Source organism: Dipodomys spectabilis, unplaced genomic scaffold, assembly GCF_019054845.1.
Source record: "Dipodomys spectabilis isolate Male_0828 unplaced genomic scaffold, ASM1905484v1 ptg000147l, whole genome shotgun sequence".
In the NCBI taxonomy this organism is placed as follows: Eukaryota; Metazoa; Chordata; class Mammalia; order Rodentia; family Heteromyidae; genus Dipodomys; species Dipodomys spectabilis.
In genome coordinates, this window is record NW_024870824.1 from 9,611,167 (window position 1) to 9,633,531 (window position 22,365).

The 22,365-nt window shown below is 46.2% G+C and overlaps 1 protein-coding gene across 3 annotated transcripts in view; it reads right to left on the reverse strand.

The window, feature by feature from the left end:
• Fgf1 (fibroblast growth factor 1) overlaps nt 1-20,513 on the reverse strand; it is a 112,744-nt gene extending 92,231 nt beyond the window's left edge. For 2 of the 3 annotated variants that reach the window (XR_006149301.1, XM_042692169.1), the window contains exon 1: nt 9,130-9,410. The gene's annotated coding sequence lies outside the window, so the exon portion shown is untranslated. Of the gene's footprint in view, nt 1-9,129; nt 9,411-20,169 lie in introns of those variants that run through there. The other variant, XM_042692170.1, reaches the window with a different exon arrangement.
• Nucleotides 20,514-22,365: the final 1,852 nt, after the last annotated feature.

Genomic DNA, 22,365 nt, shown 5'->3' on the forward strand with positions numbered 1-22,365 from the left:
TCCCAAGGTAAAGATGACTTCCAAAGGCTTGGCTTGGCTCTGGGATGTCAAGGCGGGGAGGGTCAGGCCAATGGGTCACTAGAAACAATTGGACCGTTGCCTTGGAAACATCCCCCCCCCCCCATCATGCACTGTGTACATCTGGATCCACCCCAAAGCAGCTGTGTGTTAAGCCCTCAGGCCTCTGTGGGAGGAGGCAGGCATTAGGAAGGGTCAGAGTGGAACTGGAAGGGGTCCACCTCCTTTCTAGATCAATCTTCAGGCCTTCGTGAGCAGTCTGAAGTCCCAGGAGAGCCGCCAGCTATGAAGCCCAGTGCAAAGGCTGCCAGCAACCCCTCCTCCAGACCACAAGCTGGGCCCCTTCCCAGAATGCACCGCTCTGTGCTGCTTCAGGAGCCAAGTGATGTGCTCATGGTCACCTCGTGCAAGGAAATAGTCACAGCCCCTGCAGACACCCACCACCACTGGGTGTTTCCACACCCATGGTGGTGAGACAATTAGGAGGCCATGGTGGAAAGGACAGGAAGGGAAGTAGGAAGAGAATCAGCTATGATCTGAGCTTTTATGCATCACTTCTAACTTAACTGCACCTACACACATCCCCCAACACAAGGAAAAGGAAGATGACAAGGACAAGTTCCTTACCCAAGGGTATCAGGCAGCTGATGTGCAAAATGGCGGTGTAGCTTGTCACCTGTGAGGCAGTTCTTGAACCCCTGCAGTCAGTCTCCAAATGATCAAAGCCCAAAGCCCTGTTCCCAGGGATATTGAGCACAACTTTAGGAAATCCATGAACGAAAGACCACACACTTCCTGGCCAGGTCGGAGTCCCAAAGTTTTTTCTTATGTTTTTTGTTTTATTTTTGCCAGTCCTGGGGCCTGCACTCAGGGCCTGGGCACTGTCCCTGAGCTTCTTTTGCTCAAGGCTAACGCTCTACCACTTGAGCCATAGCACCCCTTCTGGCTTTTTCTGTATATGTGGTACTGAGGAATTGAACCCAGGGTTTCATGCTTGCTAGGCAAACAATCTACCACTAAGCCATATTTCCAGTCCCATCCCAAAGTTTTTGTGTGTACTGAGCAAAAGAAATAAAAGATGGGTATTCTTAAAGCATTTGTTAAGAATATCTAAGGTCAACAAGTGTCTGTCTGGTCGAGGCATAAGTTTGTTTTGTTTGTTTGTTTTTGTCAGTGGTAGGGCTTGAACTCTGGGCTTGGGCACTGTCGCGCTCTTCAGCTCAAGGTGAGCACTCTACTGCTTGAGCCACAGCACCACTTCCAGTTTTCTAGTGGTTTATTGGAGATAAGAGTCTCACCGACTTTCCTACCCCTGCTGGCTTTGAACTGTGATCCTCAGATCTCAGCCTCCTGAGTAGCTAGGATTACAGGCGTGAACCACCAGTGTCCGGCAAGACATAAGGTTTTAATCATTAAAAACATTTTTTTTTTGTGGTACTGGGATTTTAAATGCTGGGTCTCGTGCTTTGTAGGCATGCACTCTATCACTTGAGCTATTCCCTTAGCCCTTTTGGTTTGACTATTGGTGTGTGTGTGTGTGTGTGTATGTGTGTGTGTGTGTGCTCGCACTCATGTGCCAGTCCTGGGGCTTGAACTCAGGGCTAGCGTACTGCCCCTGAGCTTCATTTGCTCAAGGCTAGTACTCTACTCTACTTGAGCCAGAACTCCACTTCCACTTTTTTGGTAGCTAATTAATTGGAGATAAAAGTTTCATGAACTTCACTGCCTGGGCTGGCTTCAAATTGTGATCCTCAGATCTCAGCCTCCTGAGTAGGTAGGATTACAGTCCTACCTACCAAGCTACCACTGTGGCTTACTTTGACTATTTTAGAGATGGGGTCTTGGTTTTTGCCCTAGGCCTGCCTGAACCATGATCCTTCTATTCAGGCTTCCTGAATAGGTGCATAACACTGGAAGTGGCTTTTTTTTCTGTTAAGTTCTCAAGAAGTTTTCTGCCTGGGCTGGCCTCAAACCATTACCCTACTGATCTTAGTTTTTTGAGTAGCTAGGACTACAGGCATGAGCCACCAAACCTTGCTCACTTAAACCCTCTTTCAAAGACTATTGCTTTCTTGGCTAGTTGGTTCAAGGTTCCTGACATGAGGAATTCATGTGCTGATAAAATTCGGGCTGGAACAAAAAGTGGCTAACGGGAACAGCAGCATGTTACCTCCGTGGCCATGATTCTATTTTAGTTCAAATTCATTTGTATAAAGACTTCTGAAAACCTTAGCCTATTGCAAAGTTTGAATAGTAATTCATATTGTGTGGGGCAAATACTATGTGCTATCAACTGACAGAATATTAAAACATTTGGGGTTCACATACGTTATGTTTCCAAATACACATTAACCCTGTGTGATACAAACAGTTAACACTGACATAGCTCTGAAAGATAGTAGAGATTTTACCTGCATTAACTTATTATTCTTGTCAATGGTACTAAGACCCAGGTGCCACTATTACATTAATCTGATCAGAACACAGAGGTTATGTAACTGTGACTCGAGTCACATGGCCACTGAGTGCCAGAATTCAAACCCAAACAGTCTTACAACAGAGTCCCTTGTTCTTGAGCAATTTGCGGCACTACTATAGCACTATAGGGCTGTCTGGAGTAACAGGAAGGCAAGGGGAGATGGGTCGGAACCGGAGCTATCAGCATTCCTGGTAGCTAGCTGAGGACTCTCCTTCTCCAGTACTCAGCAAAGATATTCCAAGACTAGCCAGGAGAGACTGGCAACCAGTAGCATTTGTTCGCAGTTGTTGGGGGTTTTGAATTCAGGGCCTTCTGCTTGATTGGCTTTCTTGCTCACAGTTGGCACGCTGCCATTTAAGCCACACCTCCAGTCTGGCTTTCTGCTGGTTGAGATTGGGCTGGCTTTGTACCACTGTCCTCTGGAGCTAGGATTAGAGGCATAAGCCACTGGCACCTGACTGGTAACAGGTTTTGTGTGACAAACTACATGGAGAGTTCACCCTTAGGGTTTTTTTTTCTTTTTTTGTGCCATTCCTGGGACTTGAACTCAAGGTCTGGGCACTGTCCCTGAGCTTCTTTTGCTCAAGGCTAGTACTCTATCACTTGAGCCACAGCACCACTTCCAGCTTTTTCTGTGTATGTGGCACTGAGGAATGGTACCCAGGGCTTCATGCATGCTAGGCAAGCACTCTACCACTGAGCCACCTTCCCAGCCCGAGTTCACCTTTTGGGGAAAAACATCCTTTGAAAGGTGCTGTTCTTCATTGCACTGCCCTGGATTGCACAGAGATCCAGAGCTGAAGAGGAGTACTTTGCTCCTCTAGGACTGAAATATTACCCCTAAGGCCACGAAGCAAAGCCCACAAGGGTGAGGCTCTCAGAAGATGGGGAAATGCTCTCCTATGGGCCTGTGAGCCTGCAGTGGGACCCCAGGTCCCAGCTCTAGACTATTCTTTCTCACCCCCACAACCTCTGTCCCCATCTCTTACCCTCTTTCCTTGTCAGATTCTGACAGGAATTCATCAGAAGGACAAGAAGGAACATTCTCTTGATGCCCTTTCAGTCCCAGAGGCCTTGATAAATAGCACCTATGCTCATTTATTAATCAATGCAATTAGATGGAGTTTAGTGGACTTTTCTGTCTGAAGTGACTATCATCGATGATTCCCCCAGGTCTGAGTTTGTAGTAGCTGGGATTACAGATATGAGCCACCAGCACTACTAGCTCCCTCTTCATGGTTTCTGTGTAATCTAGACCTTAGGCATACTCGTAGCTCCCAAGAACACCATTTAAGTTAACAGAAAATCACCCAAGAAGTTTAAGAATATATATATATTTGCTACAATTTTAGTATAATGTATTGACCTTCAACTGCATTACCTAGCCAGGACTTAGTGGGGCAGCCTAAAAATCTGGCCTCTTGTTGGATGAAGCCAGGAGCCTGTCTCTTATGGCTGGAGGCTAGACATGCAGACTGAAGATGTCAGCAGGGTTGGTTCATTCAAGGAAGCTTGAGGGAAGGAGCCACTCTGGGGCTGCTCTCTTGGGCCTGTGGATCTTCATGTGCCCTTCTCGCCATATATATTTAACGCTGCTTTTGGTAGAGAAGAAGGAAAAGGAGGGGTGGGAAAATGGTGGAGGAGGTAAATTTGTTCTAAGTATGCTCCGTGCATGGTGAAACACTCTCACATTACAAATGTGCACAGACTGAATAATAATAGTAATAATGATAATAATAATAATAAATAACTCCCTTTATGTTAGGGCACCTGTCACTGTGAATCATTAAGACCTCCTTGATGATCTCATTTTAATTTGTTTATCTCTGAAAAGACCCTCTCTCCAAAGAAGGTCACATTCTTAGGTTCTGGGGACTAGGGGTGCATTTATCATATGAATTTAACCTGTGACACCCTGTTTTCAACCCTCACCTCTCCAACCTTTAATTCACTGCCTAAGATAAAGTAGGGAAGTGCAGGATATACCATCTTCTGAACAGCTTTCCTAGGAGTCTGAGAATGAGACAGACAAGAATGAAGCTTAAGAGGCTGAAGGAAAATACTGTTAGTCCTTCTAGTCCCTTCTAGTCCTGAGTTCAAATCCCAGTTCAAGGCAATGTGACCTTTTCCCTCACTTGTGAAATGTGGTTGTAATGTCTCTAACCATGATCTATCTAATGTTGTGAAGGATTAGTGAGAGAATAAGGTGCACCAATGGCTTATCATGGTGCCTAGCATATAATAACTCTGTGAGCAGTGAATGTGGCATTGTTGCTCGTATATGAAATGAACATCTAGACGGGTAGCTCAGAAGCAGGTGATGACCAAGAAAAGGCTACCTGCCACCGATACAGGTCACACAGCTCTGTCAGAGTGAGAGCCAGACTGGACTAAAGCCATCCAGATCCCCTGGCTGTACCCAGGAAATCCAGAAGCCTGGAGTCACTCCTCATAGGACACTCTGGAACTTGTTTTTTTTAATTTATTTATTTATTATTTTTTTTGATGGTCATAAGGCCTGGACTCTGGGCATGGTCACTGTCCCTCAGCTCTTCAGCTCAAGACTAGCGCTTATCACTTGAGCCACAGTGACACTTCCAGCTTTTTCTGCTTATGTGGTGCTGAGGAATCGAACCCAGGGCCTCATGCATGCGAGGCAAGCGCTCTACCACTGAGCCACCTTCCCAGCCCTGGAGCCTGGTTTTTAAACAAGCTTTCCCATGGTTGATTCTATTCACATTAAAGCTTGGAACCTGTAGACCAGAGCACAGTCTGTGCAGGAGCAGATGAGTCACGTCCTGAGTCAGGCCCTCACACCTTTTCACATGGATAGGTGGAGTCCAGCTGCTGCTCTTTAACCTCATCTCTGCAGCTCATGTTACATGTGCTCTTCAGAGGGGTGGGGTCTCTTATGATACAGTAAATTGCACTGTGCTGAGACACTTCACTTTGGATCATCTATTCCTCCTGTCTCTACCACCTGGGTCACACCATGCTAACCTCAGGCTTAGTTCAAGGTGACACTGACCTTCAACCTGAGGGGTTGTCAGGAGTCCTGATAACCAATGTGCTCACCATGCATATGTCTCTACTGTCAGACCTCATTTCTTCTGTACTTGGGGACCAACCATTGCCTGGCTCAGGGAAACTGGAGGTTCACCTTGTCCTTCATTGCCCATATTTTTGTCTTGTTTGAAAGAACCCATTCCCAAGGCTGTAGGTCTTCAAGGTTGGGATTCTGCCCATAACACAAGCTAGGATCTTACTAGCCCTTAGTGCTTCCAAATCCTGGCCTATTTTCTAGGGTCTTCAAATATCACCACTTGTCCCCGGACACAATAGCTCATTCTTGTAATCCTTGCCACTGCAGAGGTGGAGGAGTGGGAGGATCAGATTTGGGTGCCAATCCTGGGGGGGAAAGTTTACAAGCCTTCCATCTCAATCAATAGCTGGCTAAATGACACATGCCTGTGGCAGGAAATATTCATAGGAGGATCACAGTCTAGGTTGGAGCAGGCATTAAGACCTTATCTCAAAAATAGTCAGAACCAAAAGGACTAGAGGTTTGGCTCAAGTGGTAGAGCACCTGCCTACCAAGCACAAAGCCCTGAGTTCAATAAACCCCAGTTACTATATTTAAAAAAAAAAAACACCTATAGTTATTAGCTATCTATCTATCAGTTGCTGAATTCCTGTCACCACATTCCACCTGCCTCTCAGGACATGTTGTCTGAGGCCCCCCATGAGAACTATAGTCTCCCAATCAGGGGCACAGAGTTCATGTACAGCACAGATGTGAAACCTGCTCTTCCACCTGACAGACTATAGGCAAGGACTCATCACCAAGCCTCAGTCCCCACCCCTGTAACAGCATCACTGTTTAGGGGGATTGTGCAGTTAAAGCCCAGACCAGTGCCTGGACACAGTAAGAAAGAGCAACACTGGTGACCAGACCAGAAGTTCCCTGCTTCCAAATGTTCACAAATCCAGACAGAACTCCACGCCAAGGCAAAAGCACCAGAAAGTGGCACTAGTGCTCATTCCTAGAGTGTCACTTTGGTCTTTGGAATGAATGAACTTGTGAGCAGCCTCTTTAGATCTTGCCTTTGACTGTAGATAATAGCAAAGGCTCATCTAGTGTTTGCAGTAAGCTAGGCACTACACTAGGGTAGTCATTGGATCATTTCCACAAGGTTAGTACTCTATGAGCCCACTTTACAGATAAGAAAACTGAGGCACAAGGTGACAGAACCAGCAAGGGCAGAGTCCAGATCCAGATGTCAGGCAGAATCTACGTACTTAGGTAACCATGTTACATTTCCTCTTTAGTAGCATGATTTAGGGATGGTAATAATTGCTATTCCCTTCTTTTCTCTCCTGTCAGATCACTTCCCCGATGACTGTTCTTGTGCTGTGCCTTGAGGACCTTTATCTTCTTTCAGCCCAATCCACGATGTTACCTGCCCACCCAGAAGGTCCCCTCCCTTCTCTGGCTGATTGGATCCAGTTGCCAGGGAATTAGGATACCCAGTCAGTCATTGGTGCTGGATGAAAACTTGCTGATTAATGAATGCATTCCCTGAGGAGCATATTCATTCACTCACAAGCTATGTGCCACGAATAGATGTTAGCTTGGCCTAAAGTGGGGCCCATCTGTGGTGCAAATGGCTATGACAACAGCAGCCTAAGGGAGAGGATACTGTACCCACCAAGCAGTGACAGGAGCTGCTGCTTCTGTAACTCCATCACCCATCAATCACCCTTAATGGCCTAGCCAGTCCCACTGGAGGCGTGTCAGCCTGCAGGGATGGGCATCACCATCTCCTTGGTAGTATGGGATGACGTTTATGATGTCCACCCCTGAAACTTTTGGCATCATGGTTGGTACCACTAGCCTGTAACCCAAACCCACTTAACCAGATCCTGCTTTTAAACCCTTTTCTGGAGCCAGGGAGAGAGGGTTGACAGGAACCTCATTGCTTTCTTACGGGAAGTTTTGTATATTAACCGTCCTCTGGTTCAGGACTTCATTTGCATATCCATTCATTCTTATTTAAAAAAAGGCAAGAGCAATACAAATCAGTCTCCCCTGCAGCCTCCACCAGCAAACTGGTGCTCTTGCCTTCAGGGAGACAATCTCCAAAGGGGACTTTCCTGGGAGTTCTCAGTGACCCACACAAAGGAAAACAAAGCGAGTTTGTGGCTTTGAATCAGATTCTCCACCAAAATCCACACTTATTCACAGAAAGCCCTGACAAGCAGCAGCTAGCTCTTCCTGGACACCACTTCCCAAAGGAAGTCTATCCCATCCCCCCTCCCCCCCCAGTTACCCACCCAGGCTGTCAGAGTCAGCCTGGCTCATTTAAACTCAAAGCTATTAGGGAGACAATCTGGCTTGTCCTCTGAGTGGAAGCTAATACTACCACCAACTGCATTCTTTTTTATAGAGAAGGAAAGGAAGGGTGTTGATCACCAATACAGAAAGGCAGGGAGAGAATGGGGGAGAGAGGATGTAAAGCAGCTGGAGAAAGCTCAGATTGCTGAGACACAGGAAGTTCTTGAACCAGAGGTGGGAGGTGAGGTCACTACAAAATGGTACTTGACCAAATGCCTGAAATTCCTGTCTTAGCTTCTAGAGGCCTGAAATTCTCCAAGGCTACTGTGTGGGCACTGGGCCTACCTTTGGTATGTACTGTGACGTGGGTGTGGGGAGCTCAGTGGTTGGCCACTCTAGTGCCTGTGGGAGGGGTTCTGAGGTGAGATGTGATTATCAAAGAGAATCAGAAGGTATGGGGTGGTTCACATCTGTCATCCCAGCCTCCTGGAAAGTGGTATGCACCTGTCATGCCAGCTATGTGGGAAGCATAAACAGGGTTCTGGTACAGGTTAGCCCAGGCAGAAAGTGCGATCTCATTCAGAAGAGTAATGAAAGCAAAGAGGATTAGAAGCATGGCTCAAGGGATAGAGCACTTGTTAGCAAGCCCAAGGCCCTAAGTTCAAACCTCAGTACTGTGACAAACAAACAAACAAACAAATGGGCAGGGAAATGCAAGGCACATCAGAATACAACCCTATGGAAACCTGGAGCGCACACACCCAGCTAATGGTATTCCAGCCTGACTTTTATATCAAAGAGGTGACCAAATCTCAGCTTCCCACTATGTGGACAGGTTTTCCAGTGCAGCTGCGTTTCCACGCAGCCGGGGTGGCTGAGTGACACAGCAAGATGGTGCCAGCCTGACCCTCCGTAACCACAGCTTCCAGCTTCCACCGAACACCAGAGTAGCATCCAGCACTTCAGTAACCCAGAGCACTTCTGTCCCTCCCATCCCAGGGGGCCGGCGGTGGGGTGGTTAAGATACCGGGGTGGCATGGCCCATGATTGTTTCTGCAGCCTCTCTGTGTAAGTGCTATTTTTACATGTCTGCACCATCAGCAAGCCCTGCCCGCAGCGCCAGCCACACCAGGCTCAATCCAGCCACAGGGGAGCTGTTCCATGTCCTACTTCAAACACCCTGTGGTGCCCATGTCCCTTTTCCCTTTCCTGGTCAACTAGCTTCATATGTGTGCCCACATGCACACAGGGCCTCCATTCTGGCTCTTCTCCCCAGCATAGACCCCATGGTTGTCACCTGAAGCGCTTGCAGGCCAGGGCCGTCCTCGCTTCTCATTCGCTCTGGGCTGAAACTGAACCCAGCTGCTGTCCTTCGCTGTGTGGATCCTTGTCACCCTGAGGAGGCTGCCTCTCCAGCAGCCCCAAGCCGGCTCTCTGAAGCTCTGCGTTTCAGCAGCGCTGTGTGGGGAGAGGGACGGGCCGTGGCATGCACATCAGGTTGCTGGCCAGACGCCAAGCACCATGCCACAGATCCGCTGGCAGTCTCTGGGGGCTCGAGGGAGCAGGGAGGCGGAGGTTAGAAGGAGCTGAATGTCGGGGCTCTAGGTCTGATTCTGGCCTTGTTTAGCAGCCTAGGGGACCTGCCTAGACACAGTGCCATGCCCCACCACCACGGCCCTGCCCCCAGGGCCGTCCATGCTCCTAACTGTACAATACAGAAAGGCAGAGCCTTGGGCCAGCAGAGAGTAAGGCAGAGACAGCAGACTGTGGCAGTAACTCCCCTGGTGTTATTCTAACGTGGTTTGTCTAGGGGCACATGCCTGTGCCCGGTGGACTATTGGCCAGTCTGAGCAGGATCCTGTTTATTTTGAGGCCTTTGTTGCCAGGGAAACAGCAGGTTGTGGCTCCTGTGGACTTTAGAAGCTGCAAGGGAAAAAAAGGGGCCCTTTTCTGTGCTCTCATCTGGCATTCCCATAAGGATGTAGGTGTCTGCATGAATGGGGCAGGGTGTCTGTCTGTCTGTGCCATTCCCAGAACCCATCCCTTCAAAGGGCATTTTTCAAAGCCAGTCAGGGCAGTGGCTGCCAGGCCAGGGGAGGGGCATGCTGGAGAATATTCCTGACATTCCACTCACTGTTTGAGCCTGTCTCTGCTGGACCAGGTGAGTCCTCAGCTGGGGCTAGCATCAAGGCTGGGGATTTCTTCAGGGAGCCCTAGGTGTCGTTTTCATACCTTAGCCAGGATGGAAGCAGGAAGAAAGGAGGCTATCTTTACAGATACCTCTGGCTATAAGGTGGAGAATGAAGGTGGGGTGAGGATGGGGTGTCTTTGAAGAGAATAATGGAAATATGATGAATAATTTCCTATCATTGGTGGAGTTCCTCCTTACCCAGCAGCTTGAGCCTGGAAAGTACAAATGGGTTGTAAATGTATGTGGTCACCAGCCTGCTGCCCTGATGATTCAGATAGAGGGCTGGACGCTGACCTGTCCAAGGAAGAAATAAGCTCCTATCTCTCCCACGGGGAAGTTGTTGGTACAGGAAGGGTAGGGTTGATCATTTCCTGATAGAGCCCCTAGGGGGCACTCTTGCATCTTTAGAAGGGCGGAGCCATCTCCTGACTCTGACCATGCACCTCTCAGAAGGGACATAGGTACAGAAAAAGCTGACTTCCCCAAACCTGTCATCTGGAACCTTATGAACTGCCTGCCCTTCCACATATTCAAGAGATTGATCCTTTTGCTTTAAAACATAACAACAGTCCTGTGTGTGCAAGATTCTATAGGGCCTCTTGTCTTCTATGCACTGGAAGAATTATTATGCCTTATGTAGGACTCTTTATAACAACATGGAAGGGCAGTTTTGAAAGTTAGAAGACACAACACCCCTCCTCTGTTGAAAGAAAAGAAGAGGCTCAGGCTGACAGTGAGGAGAGGATAGAAAGGAACTGGCTTTGCTAGCACTGCCTGCAGTCCTGTGCAGGACCTGCCCCTTTGGCTACTACAATGTCATTAGTTGGGAGGAAGGATCTCTTGTTGAAATATAGAATTTCTTGGGTGGAAAATGTATGGACATTTACGAGATAAAGCCAGGAGCTGTTTGTTTGCTATGTTAAGTTCAGAAAGTTAATGCATCAAGGAAACAACAATGAACTTGATCTGAATTTGGCTGCTTTGATTCAGTAAGCCACAGCAGTTCAAATGAAGGCCATCAGAAGATGTATGGGAGGCATCCTTGTCTCTGACAAAGAGATAGTGCAGCTGGCCAATGGATAGATAAGACCTGAAAGTTATCCAGCTTTGGAAACAAGATGTTCTCTTATTATAAGGCTGGTTTGTGACATTTTGAGGATGTTAAAAGACCTGTTGAACAAAAGAAGCAAGCCCAGGTTCACCCAAGTCTGCACTACTAGCAAAAGACCCAGGTGAGGGTCTCCTTGGCTCAGGCCGAAATTTTCTGAATAGAGACCCAGAAACACAACAAATCAAAGAAAGGTTGGACAAATGGGATTGCATAAAGTTGCAGAGCTTCTGCAGGGCAAATGACATAGCTAGCAAGATCAATAGAAAGCCCACGGATTGGGAGAAGATCTTTACTAGCCATACAACGGACAAGGGTCTCATATCTAAAATATACTTGGAACTCAAAAAATTAAACCCCCCAACAACAAATCCTCAAGGAAACAACTGCCCAATAAATAAGTGGGTGAAAGACTTAAAGAGAAACTTCTCTGAAGAAGAAAGAAGGATGGCCAATAGACACATGAAGAAATGTTCAACATCCCTAGCCATAAAAGAAATGCAAATCAAAACAACATTGAGATATCACCTCACTCCAGTTAGAACGGCAAAAATCAAGAACTCTAACAACAACAGATGCTGGAGGGGATGTGGACAGAAAGGAACCTTACTTCATTGTTGGTGGGAATGTAAACTTGTTCAACCACTTTGGAAAGCAGTATGGAGGTTCCTCAAAAGACTTCACATAGAGCTCCCCTATGACCCAGCAATCCCACTTTTGGGCATTTACCCTAATGTTTACAAACAAGACCACACTAAAGCTACCAGCACAACTATGTTTATTGCAGCATTATTTACCATAGCTAAGATCTGGAACCAACCCAGATGCCCCTCAGTAGATGAATGGATCAAGAAAATGTGGTATATATACACAATGGAATTCTATGCCTCCATCAGAAAGAATGACATTGCCCCATTTGTTAGGAAATGGAAAAACTTGGAAAAAATTATATTAAGTGAAGTAAGCCAGCCCCAAAGAAACGTAGGTCCCATGGTTTCCCTTATTTGTAATATCTAGTATATGTATGAGTCAAGCAGAAAAGGTCAGATAATGTGATGTCAGGAAAATGAACCCTTAGATGTGTATTTTAATGTTTTTTTTCTTTCATGCATGTGTTTCTAACACATTTATAAGATTATCTCTTTGTTGCTTTGTATGTCCCTCCCCCACAGTATAACTCCTGCTTTCACTATATTTGATGTCAGTATAACTTGTGGAGGAGATGGGGAAAAACCAGTTGTTTAAGGATACAGGTGGACCTGTTGCAACAATGAGAAGTACAAGTTGTCATGTCCAAAACGAGCTTTACAACGTTGGTGTAGGGTGGGGCGGGGAGGAGAAGGATTGGGATTAGTGGGGGAGGGGGGAGGCTGGGAAGGGATGTGAAGGGTAAACAAAGGAGGAGGCTGCAATGCTTGGTAAGAAATGTACGCATTATCCTGCCCATGTAACTGTAACTCCTCTGTACAGTATGTTCACAAATAAAATTAAATTAAATTAAAAAAAAAAAGACCCAGGTGACTAAAAACAGGTTTTCTCTATTCAAATTGATGCTCTCTAATCTGCCCAGACCACACCATAACATAGCCATTCCTGACAGTGTAGATCTGGGCTCCTCTGGAATCAGGCTCTCCAACTCCCAATATCCCTGCATCCTCACAGAACCATGACAACCATATGTGTCCCCGTGTGTACCAGCACCTGAGCACCAGGAATCCAAGGGCATATTACTATTGCACTCCATTTCTCCTTTATTCCCAGCTGTGGACATAGACAGACACACACACTTGGCTTTTAAGCAAATATAATCCTAGCTACTGGCATATACTAATTGTGATATAATAATCATTGTAATGCACTACTGCATATTGAGTGTTTGGCAATGTTATTGTCTAAGTATTGGAAAATAAGGAATATTCCAGTTCTTTAATTAAGATAGTTATTGTAATACATCTAGGTGCTGGTAGCTCAGGATCTGGGGATTGTAGCTCAAAGCCAGCTCTAGACTCTTAAGTTAACTAGCAAAAAGCCAGAAGTATAAATGTGGCTCAAGTGGTGACACATCAGCCTTGAGTATAAAAGCCAAGTGAGAGGCCAGGTTCTTGTGGCTCACACTTGTAATTCTAGCTATCAGAGGCTGAGATCTGAGAATCACAATTCAAAGCCAACCCAGGCAGGAAAGTCTGTGAGACTCTTACCCCAATTAAGTACCAAAAAGACAGAAGTAGAGCTGTGGCTTGAAGTGGTAGAGTGTTAGACTTGAGCAAAAGAGCTTAGAGATAGTACCCAGGCCTTGAGTTTAACTCCAGAACCCCCACAAATAACAACGAAAAACAAGTGAGTGTACCAGTCCTTGGCATTAAGTCCCAGTATTGGTGTGCACACCCCAAATTTAACTCCCCTTCATGTCAAGATTCTTTCTTTTTCTTTTGCTATTTTACTTTAACATCCCTTAAATTCTGCATTCCAACTTCTGTGCCAAATATCTAGATTCATCTTTCAAATAATACACATTGAGTTTATTAAGTACTACAGCATGGTAATTAACATGGCTGTCTGATGGCGGTACTGTTGTTTAGAGAAGGGACTCAGATCACTGCTGGGAAGTCACCTGCTCCAGCTCTGTGCACAGAAGGAGTCTCTGGGAAAGAGAAAGAGCTAGCCAAGCCCCTCATGAAGCCCCCACACTGTAATAGGACCCATTCAGCTAATGCCACAGAAATCCTTTCTTCCTGCCATGTTGAGACCACTTTAAATTCCTTCCTGCCTTCTGACAGCTGTACCACCATGGTGCATAGGACATCTGAGAAGGAAGGAAATGATGGATTTTGAGGGCCAAGAAAAATTCTAGTAGGTGTGTATATCACAGAGGCTCACCCGGGCTCACCCAGAGCCCCTCTCCACAACCCAGGATGCTGGGGTTGCTGCTGGAGGTGACATTTTCCTTCCCCATCCTGAAAGACAGACTCCATGCAGGGTATGTAAGCAGTAGCTGTGCCAGAAAGTAGAAACAAATGTCTTAAGAAAGTTCTAGAAGGTTGGGGGGGTAGGGGGAGGCAGGGAAGGGATGTGAAGGGTAAACAAAGGAGGAGGCTGCAATGCTTGATAAGAAATGTACTCATTATCTTGCCCATGTAATTGTAACCCCTCTGTACAGTATGTTCACAAATAAAATAAATATATATATATATATATAATCTATCAAAATAAAAAAAAACAAAAAAATGTTCTAGAAGGTGACAAAGCAGATGGCATAATTTCTGTGGTTTTAATACTCTGCCCTCAAGGCCTCCAAAAACCACACACAAAACTCACTCTGTGTGTGTGTGTGTGTGTGTGTGTGTGTGTGTGTGTGTGTGTGTGTGTGTGTGTGTGTGTGTACAAGAGCTAGTACTAAGGCTTGAACTTAAGGCTGCTTTCCTACCACTTGAACCACACCTCCACTTTTGGCTTTTTGCTGGTCAGTTGAAGATAAGGGTGTCTTAGATTTGTTTGTCTGCGCTGGCTTTTAACCATAATCCTTAGACTTCAACCTCCTGAGTAGGATTACAGGCATGTGTGTGACAAAAATCTCACTTTTTAACATGAAAGAAGCAATGTGTAAATAACAGAAGCCCCAGCTTCTTGACCTTGAATCTTGTGATATTCAACATTAGCTTTAAAACCTCCACCTCATTCATCCTGTTTACAGAAATGGTGCTGTTCTGAGAACCACACAGCAGGCACACTGAGTCTTCTCCTTAATCACATTTGACCTCCTTCAGGCATCACAAACCCTAATCAGCTGACAGGAGAAACAAAATCTGCGGCCCCTGTCTGCCCCAGCCAAGCATTTCCTTCTGTTTATGCCTAATCAGGCAGCTCACTGAGGCTCCTGGCCTCCTGGGGAACCAGCTGCCAAGAGGACTGGGAAGTAAGGCAGACACTGGCCGGAAATTGCATTTGCTGCCCAAAGAGAGCTGCAGGATGGAAACTTGGGCCAGTGGGGCTTGGCAGGGAGGCGGGGCTTGTTCTGCTGTCACTCATAACTACGAGCTCAGTCCAGCTTGTGGGGCCCTGCAGGCCAGAAGCTTTAGGGAGGGCACAGCTCAGCAGAGGCCAAAGGTGGCTGCCACTTCTGACGTTGACAGCCCATTGCTGTTCCAATTCCTGTTTGTCCTAAATTTTCATTGTTAAGTCGCTTAGTATTTAAATGAAAGGAATACTTATGCTGGTGATAGAAAAGCACAACAAACAGAAAGGTAGAAAATGCTCCTCGTTAGCCTTCTTCTCTAAGAGAGGAGGATTAGTGGAAACGTCTTTATACTTCTGGACATGTGTATGCTTAAGAGAGTTTATTAAGCAATGCAACCTATGTCATTATTTGCTTTTCACTGAGGAACCAATCTTTGCACATTGGTCTGCTCCAATTCAAGCACCAATATTTCTTGCTTGGATTATTGTGACCACATTCTCCTGACTGGCCTCTTTGCCCTCCTCTGAGTCTCCGTAGTTCATTCTAGAAGAATCTTGCTAACAGGTAGATCACATTGCTTTATTTTAAGAGCAAAAGCTCAGCTTACCACCAAGTTCTCCTCTTCCTCAGTATGCTACAAGCACACTGCTCCTCAGGGCCTTTGACCTACCTCAGGGCCTTTGCATTCACTGTTCCATCTGCTCAGAATGTACACTTTTATTTATGGCTTGTTCTTGTCTTGGTTTCAGCTCAGACCACCTCCTCCCTGACTCCTGGGCCACCTGTTCAAAATCAACCCCTCCTTCCTGCCTACACTGTCCCCTGGTGCTTTCTTTCCTGACAGAACTTATTGCTGCCTGAAATTGATCTTCACAAAATGTGTACTTAATTTGTTTTGTCTCCCTCACCATGCACACTGAAACTTTGCCTGTCTTCTTTGCAAACTGAACTTTGCCTGTCTTCTTCATTGTTGCACGTCCAGTAGTTTGGAACCACCTAAATGATTTGTTCAGATGGGTTGCTGGCTTTCTCGTGTAGCAGGTATGGGTAGACCTATCTAATTAGGTCTAACAAGTTTCCAGCAAGTTTCCAGCTAATACTGTGGGCTCAGTGGCAGTACTTTGAGCTCCCCCTGTCTCAACAAGACCTGACACCCGTAGGCCACAAATGCATGTATCTTTACATTTTTCCGGCCACTCTTCTTGGTATTGGCAGTTTTCTTTTCAGCTAGCATTTATATACTGGACCTCCCAGTCTGTGACAGGAAGGCTCAAGTATGGTCAGCTAAAATGGTTTATCAGCTTCATGGGCTTGAGAGCTGCTGTTAAAGTGTTGAAGCTTTATAGGCCCATGGGGAGCTGGTGACAGCTACTGCTCTGTCTGCAGATCTTCAAGCTGAAAGGTGGCACCGCTCTTGCTGGTCCCTGCATTATTAATCAGGCTTCCCTGTTGCAGCCTGGCTCTGCTGTTGGTCCCACTCAGCCTCGGTACACTGGAATGTACTTGATCAGACCCCAGGTAGGCGATGATATGTAGAAAGCCCAGTGACTCATGCAATGAGTCACACACACCCCATAAAAATCTAGCGAGATTTGTAACCCTGTAGTCCAGAAAGGTAAATGTGTGTTACATGCATGGGCACACATGTGCAAACACTTTTCTCATGTTTAATTTCAGGATGCCTCAATCCCATTTAACTCCAGTTTAAGCATGCCCAGTTTAAAAATTAGCTCACTATTTGGCAAAACAAGCAGAGCCAATCTGGATCACTAGCTTATTATTCAAATTCCTGCTGAGCTTTAAGGGTGAAAAGTAAGAGAAAAGTCATGGTAGCAACACACTGGTTCATGAGATTTAGCATCTTGCGATGGGAGTCAGGTTTTGAAGCGCAAGTTGGAATTCTGAAGACCTAGAAGGGTGAAATTGACAGCATATATTTAAAAATGGTCTATTCAGGACAATGGGAAGAGAATCTTCTTGGTCTAGGCTCTGGGGAGGAATTGATGGGCCCTCTTTTGTTTCCATCTATAGGCTCTCCCCTAGAATTATGTTGGCAAACTATGGCCATGCTCTTGAGACAAGGTATGAATTTCTCAGAGTAGACAGAGTGGTACCACATCCCTTAGCAACTTGTTGATAGATTAATGATTCCAGTAGCAGTGGGTTTGGGGCAGGGGTTGTTTGTTTATTCTGTTTGCAGAGGGATATTTATTTACTTTATTTTGTATAATGGTTTGGATTTGGGATCTCCTGTTTGAGCCATGTCCCGAGTTCTTTTTGCTTTAAATGATTTTTTGAGTAGGATTCATATTTTTGTCTGGACTGTAATCCTCCTATTTATGTTCCTCATATAGACAGGACAAGTGGTGCATACCACTATGCCCAGCTCACTAACTTTTGCCCAGGCTGGCCTCTGATTGGGATATGTTATGGATATTCATGTGCAGATTTTTTTTTTGTAGATCTATGTTTTCACTTCTCTTAACTCTTACAGTGGATTTTCTCTGAAAGATTTACCTAAACAATTCTTAGTGTGCGTATTTACATATGCATATTATTTAGGCATGCATATGTATGTGTATATATACATATATTTGTGTGTGTGTGTGTGTGTATATATATATATATATATATATATATATATGTATATACCCATTATAATCTCATAGCAAAGCAAGTTGGCTTCTATCTCATCTGGAACCTTCTATGTAATCTGGGGATAGAACAGTCTCTTTTGCCTCTGTGAGGCCACCAATACAAAGAAGGAGAAAAACCTAGCTTCCTGGCCCTCTATCAGAATGTCATGAAGATGAATAAAATGAGAGAAGTCAGATGGCATCTGCTCTTCTGAAGACACCAATCAGATAGACAGGCAAATTAACAAGTCTAGTCAGCAAGATGGGCTTGCACCAAGGATTTTGACATCATACAGAGGACTGTATCCACTGAGAGGCCCATGCTTGTAACCAGGGAACACAGATAGCATAAAAAAAATATGCACCATTTGCTCAAGAGTTTGGTTTTCTCTGAGGTGAGAATTTTCTAGTTACCTTCCTAGGAAGAGAGCTCCCAACATGGCACTGTGGCCACCCTGTTTGGACAGCAGGCAGGGCAAGCTATGTGTAGTGATTGATGCTCAGAGAGGCAAGCTTGGATCCCAACCCAGCCATGATAAGCATGCATATGATGAATGACGTAAGAAATGCAATGTCAGGCAGGCCTAGACTCAGACCCCAACACCAACACTCAATTGCTATATGATCTAGGATAAGTGTTGAACATATTCACCCCCCCCCCATAAGTAAGATGATACCAATGGAGATATTTTCCAGGTACCCACCCACAGGAACCTAACCACAGTGCCATGGTTACTGAATTACTTTTAAAGGTAGGATTAAAGACTTTGGGTAATCTAACCATCACCTTAAGCTATTTAGAAAGCTAAATTTTCTACTGGACAATTAATTGAACCCTCCTATTTGGCAGCTACTATTTATTACATACCATAGCACAGAGAGAGCTGAGGATAAAACTTACTTTTCCCCATGGATATATGCCTCACTTTGGGGAAGAATTTGAGAATCACAAAGTTCTTAAAGAAAAAGTAAGTAAGAGGTAACCCTGATGGTTAAGCCTATTCATATTCAGAGAGAAGCAACAGAAAGGCCTGGGAAGACCAGACTAAGACCAGTAGGATGAGTTCACAAAGATAGTAGGGAGGAAGACAGACTGAGTGAGGGCAGATGAGGGGAAGGGAGACCCACATGAGACAGGCCACCCAGAGGTCTGGGCTGGGGACAGGTGGGTGGTGCAGAGACCGGGCCAGTGACAAGCATCCTTCCCACCATCAGGATCGGCAAGCCTCAGGCTCCTTTAGTCCCCTGTTTCACCAATAATTATCCTTCCCAGGAAACTATCTGTCATGAATACATACTCGTGGGGTGGAGGAGGGGAGAGGGGGAAGGGAGGAGTTACATTACCATCACATCAACAGCAATGCCAAGGTGACTTCTGGCCTTAGTTGTCCTGCATCTGCCCCTTTCTCCTGAGGCAAGCACCTTGGTACCTTTGGGGAGCCAGCCACCATTCATTGCTCCCAGTCTCTGCCACACTGGATATGATAATCACATCCCATGTCAGCAGTGGGCACGGTGCCCACACTCACTTTGAGAGGAACTGATGGAGGACCATTGGGAAGGAGATGCACCTGTTCTGTGCTGGGTGTTGGGAGATGTCCCCTGAGCTGCTGGCAGCCATATTGCTACCACAACAGCAAGTCTTCCTGGCAGCAGATGGGGGAAGAGATTCAAGGTGGGACATGTCTGCACACCTGATCAAAAAACAACTCTTCAAACTGAACTTCGGCCTATGATCACTAAACAATGCAGACTTAGTTGAGTGATGACTTTGCTCGCACCAGAACAGTACAGACTTTTTCGTAGCATAGATATGTGTGATTCATAACCCAGGAGCAGTGTCTGGGATAACTGCGCATGTGCAAAAGCACCATGGTCCCTTTACACATCCTGAATAGGATGGGCTTGGCTTGCAGAGATCAAGACACAAAACTTGTTTGTCCTTTGGCTCTGCTCACAGAGCAACTCTTTCCAAACCCTTGATTGTATTCCTCTTATTCACAACCAAAATAAGAAGCTCTTGGACCTTTCAGTATGCTTGCAAGGCTCCAAGAAGGAAGAGATGGCAAAAGAAAACCCTGCAGGATTTATAATCCTTTTCTTCCCTATGCATACAGAGCTCTTTAAAAAAAAAATGAAGCCTTAACTTTCCCGCAGTGGGATCTGACTAATGAATTCACTTAGATCTCAGCAAAGAGAATTCACTTGCTAAGCCTCATTTCCTGCTTCCCAGCTGAGCTCCAGACCTACCTCGTTCTCTCTCTGGGAGCCCACCAGCCTCTGAATGAGAGAAAGGAGTCCAGGAAATCCTTAACCCCAGCCTCCACCACTGTACTCAAGCCGGCCACTCACCAATCCGGGAGGGTAGCAGGATCCTGCCGGGGACAGGCCGTTCTGACAGAGCATAGGCTTGAAGGGTGCAACAACCTGATACACCCAGCACTCACCTGGGCTCTGGGCGCGTTGGGGTCCGGCTGGGTGGGGCTGCGGCTCCCGTGCTCACACTGCGCTGTGGGGCAGGAAGGGGGGGCAGCTGGCAGGGGGCTGCGGGGGAAGGAACTCCCATTCACCGCCCTAGGCAGGGCAGAAGCGGAGGTACTCTGATCCTCACGAGGCAGCCAGGACCCTGGTCTAGCTCTCCTGCTGCCTTGCTACTGCGAATGGAGTCCAGGCAGCCCTAGGAGAAGGACTGGGTGAAACCAGACTCGCCCCAGCCGGGCAGCATGGCAGGTGGCCTTCCGGCTTTGGGAACCTGGGGACAGGGCAGCGGACACTACTGTGCCCACTGAGAGTCCAAGGACAAGCGGCTGCAGACGAACTTCTCCTCCTGTCATGTGATCTTGTTTTTGGACCAGACACAGGAGCTATTTGGGGGCTGGACAACGGCCAGGTGAAAGGATACGCATCTCATCCAAGCTCTCCTTGGCCTTGCTCTGACCCAGTCCGGGGGGCCCCCGGGCTCCATGGAGACAGAGGGATGGGGCTGGCTGCAAGCTCTGAGTGCCACTCACCCATCAGACTTTGTCCGACTGCTTCATCCTCTGCCCTTTGAAGTTTCACAGAGGACAGAACGTCCTGGAGAGAGTAATGACTTCGGTGTGGTGCCCGAGGCAGACAGGTTTTCGTGTGGTATTGGGGTCCAACAATTGAGCTATGCGCCTCCCTTTTTTGGTAGGTTATTTTTTTTTTCAAATACGCCCTCACATTTTTGCCCAAGGCAGCTGGGTCCACAAACCTCCACCCATATCCTTGCTTTATAGCTGGGATTATAGATGCACACAAAATGCCCAGCTTATTTGTTGGGACAAGGTCTTGCTACCTTTTACCTTGGGCTGACCTTGAGCCAGGGAGCATCCCAATGTCTACTGCCTAAGTAGCTGAGATGATTGCATGTGCCACTGCACCTGCTGCCAGGTTAGAGTCACGCATGTACTGTTTTAGATACATGCATTCTCATCAACATTTCAGCCCTGGAAGTACCAGTAATGGTGAGGAGTCAGGTGAGTCTCATATGGAATACATGGTTATGCCTTTCTGCTTTCGCTCTTTCTGCTTCTAGTCCTATGCTTGTACATTTTTCTACATTGCAGTGGCTTGATTTCTTTTTCACTCTGATTCTCCCAGTGGACATGAATGATAAGAGTAGAAACAGTCATGCTGACCAACTGTCAAGTCAATGTTTTTGTCTTTACTACCATCCTTACAATTACTGATTACTAGATGCTTGTTAAATGCTCCTCGTGCTGGACCTCTTTCCTAACCTCATTGAATCCTCCCTCCTTCCTACCATAAAGATGACATCACACCTGCCTCACAGCCAGGGAAGCTGGGGTATGGAGATGTCCCACATCCATCCTCACCTTCAAAAGTGCTACAAAGAGACCTGAACATTCCAGAGCTGAGTTCTCAGCCTAGAACTGTAAATGGTTGATATTTCACTTTTTTTTTCTTCCAAGAGAAAAAGCAACATTCTTATGCACATTTCATTCAGTTTCATTCTCAAATGCAGTTCTAGAAGAGGAGAAAGGAAAAAGTTCTTTTTTTTTTTTTTGGTCAGTGGTAGGGCTTGAACTCCGGGCCTAGGCACTGTCCCTAAACTATTTTGTTCAAGGCTAGCCTGATACCATTTTGATCCACAGCTCCACTTCTAGTTTTTAGGTGGTTAATTGGAGATAAGAGTCTCATGGACTTTCCTGCCCAGCTGGCTTTGAACTGTGATCCTCAGATCTCAGCTTCCTGAATAGCTAGATTTACATGCATGAGCCACCAGCTGAGCAAAAAGTTTTCATATGTTCATAGGTCCTGGTCTTGATTTTTAGGTACAGGATAGAGACTGGTCTCTTTTCTCATTAGCCATTTTTCTATGAATAATTCACTATGTAAATACACATGCCAGAGAGGGCTGGGGTAGCACTGTATTCAAACTGAATTGCCCTTTCTGAAGCTTCCCTGAGGAAGAGCCAAAGATGGAATCCAATTGCTTGTCCAACACTGCCCTCTGCAGGTGATTATGTCAGATCACACCCAGTAGTGGGTTTCCAAGCAGCACACCAAGATTATTAGAGAATTAATTTTCAGGTACTCCCTTCCTGCAAATACTCTTTCCTAAAACTGGTTTGTTTGAGAACATATCTATGTTCCTA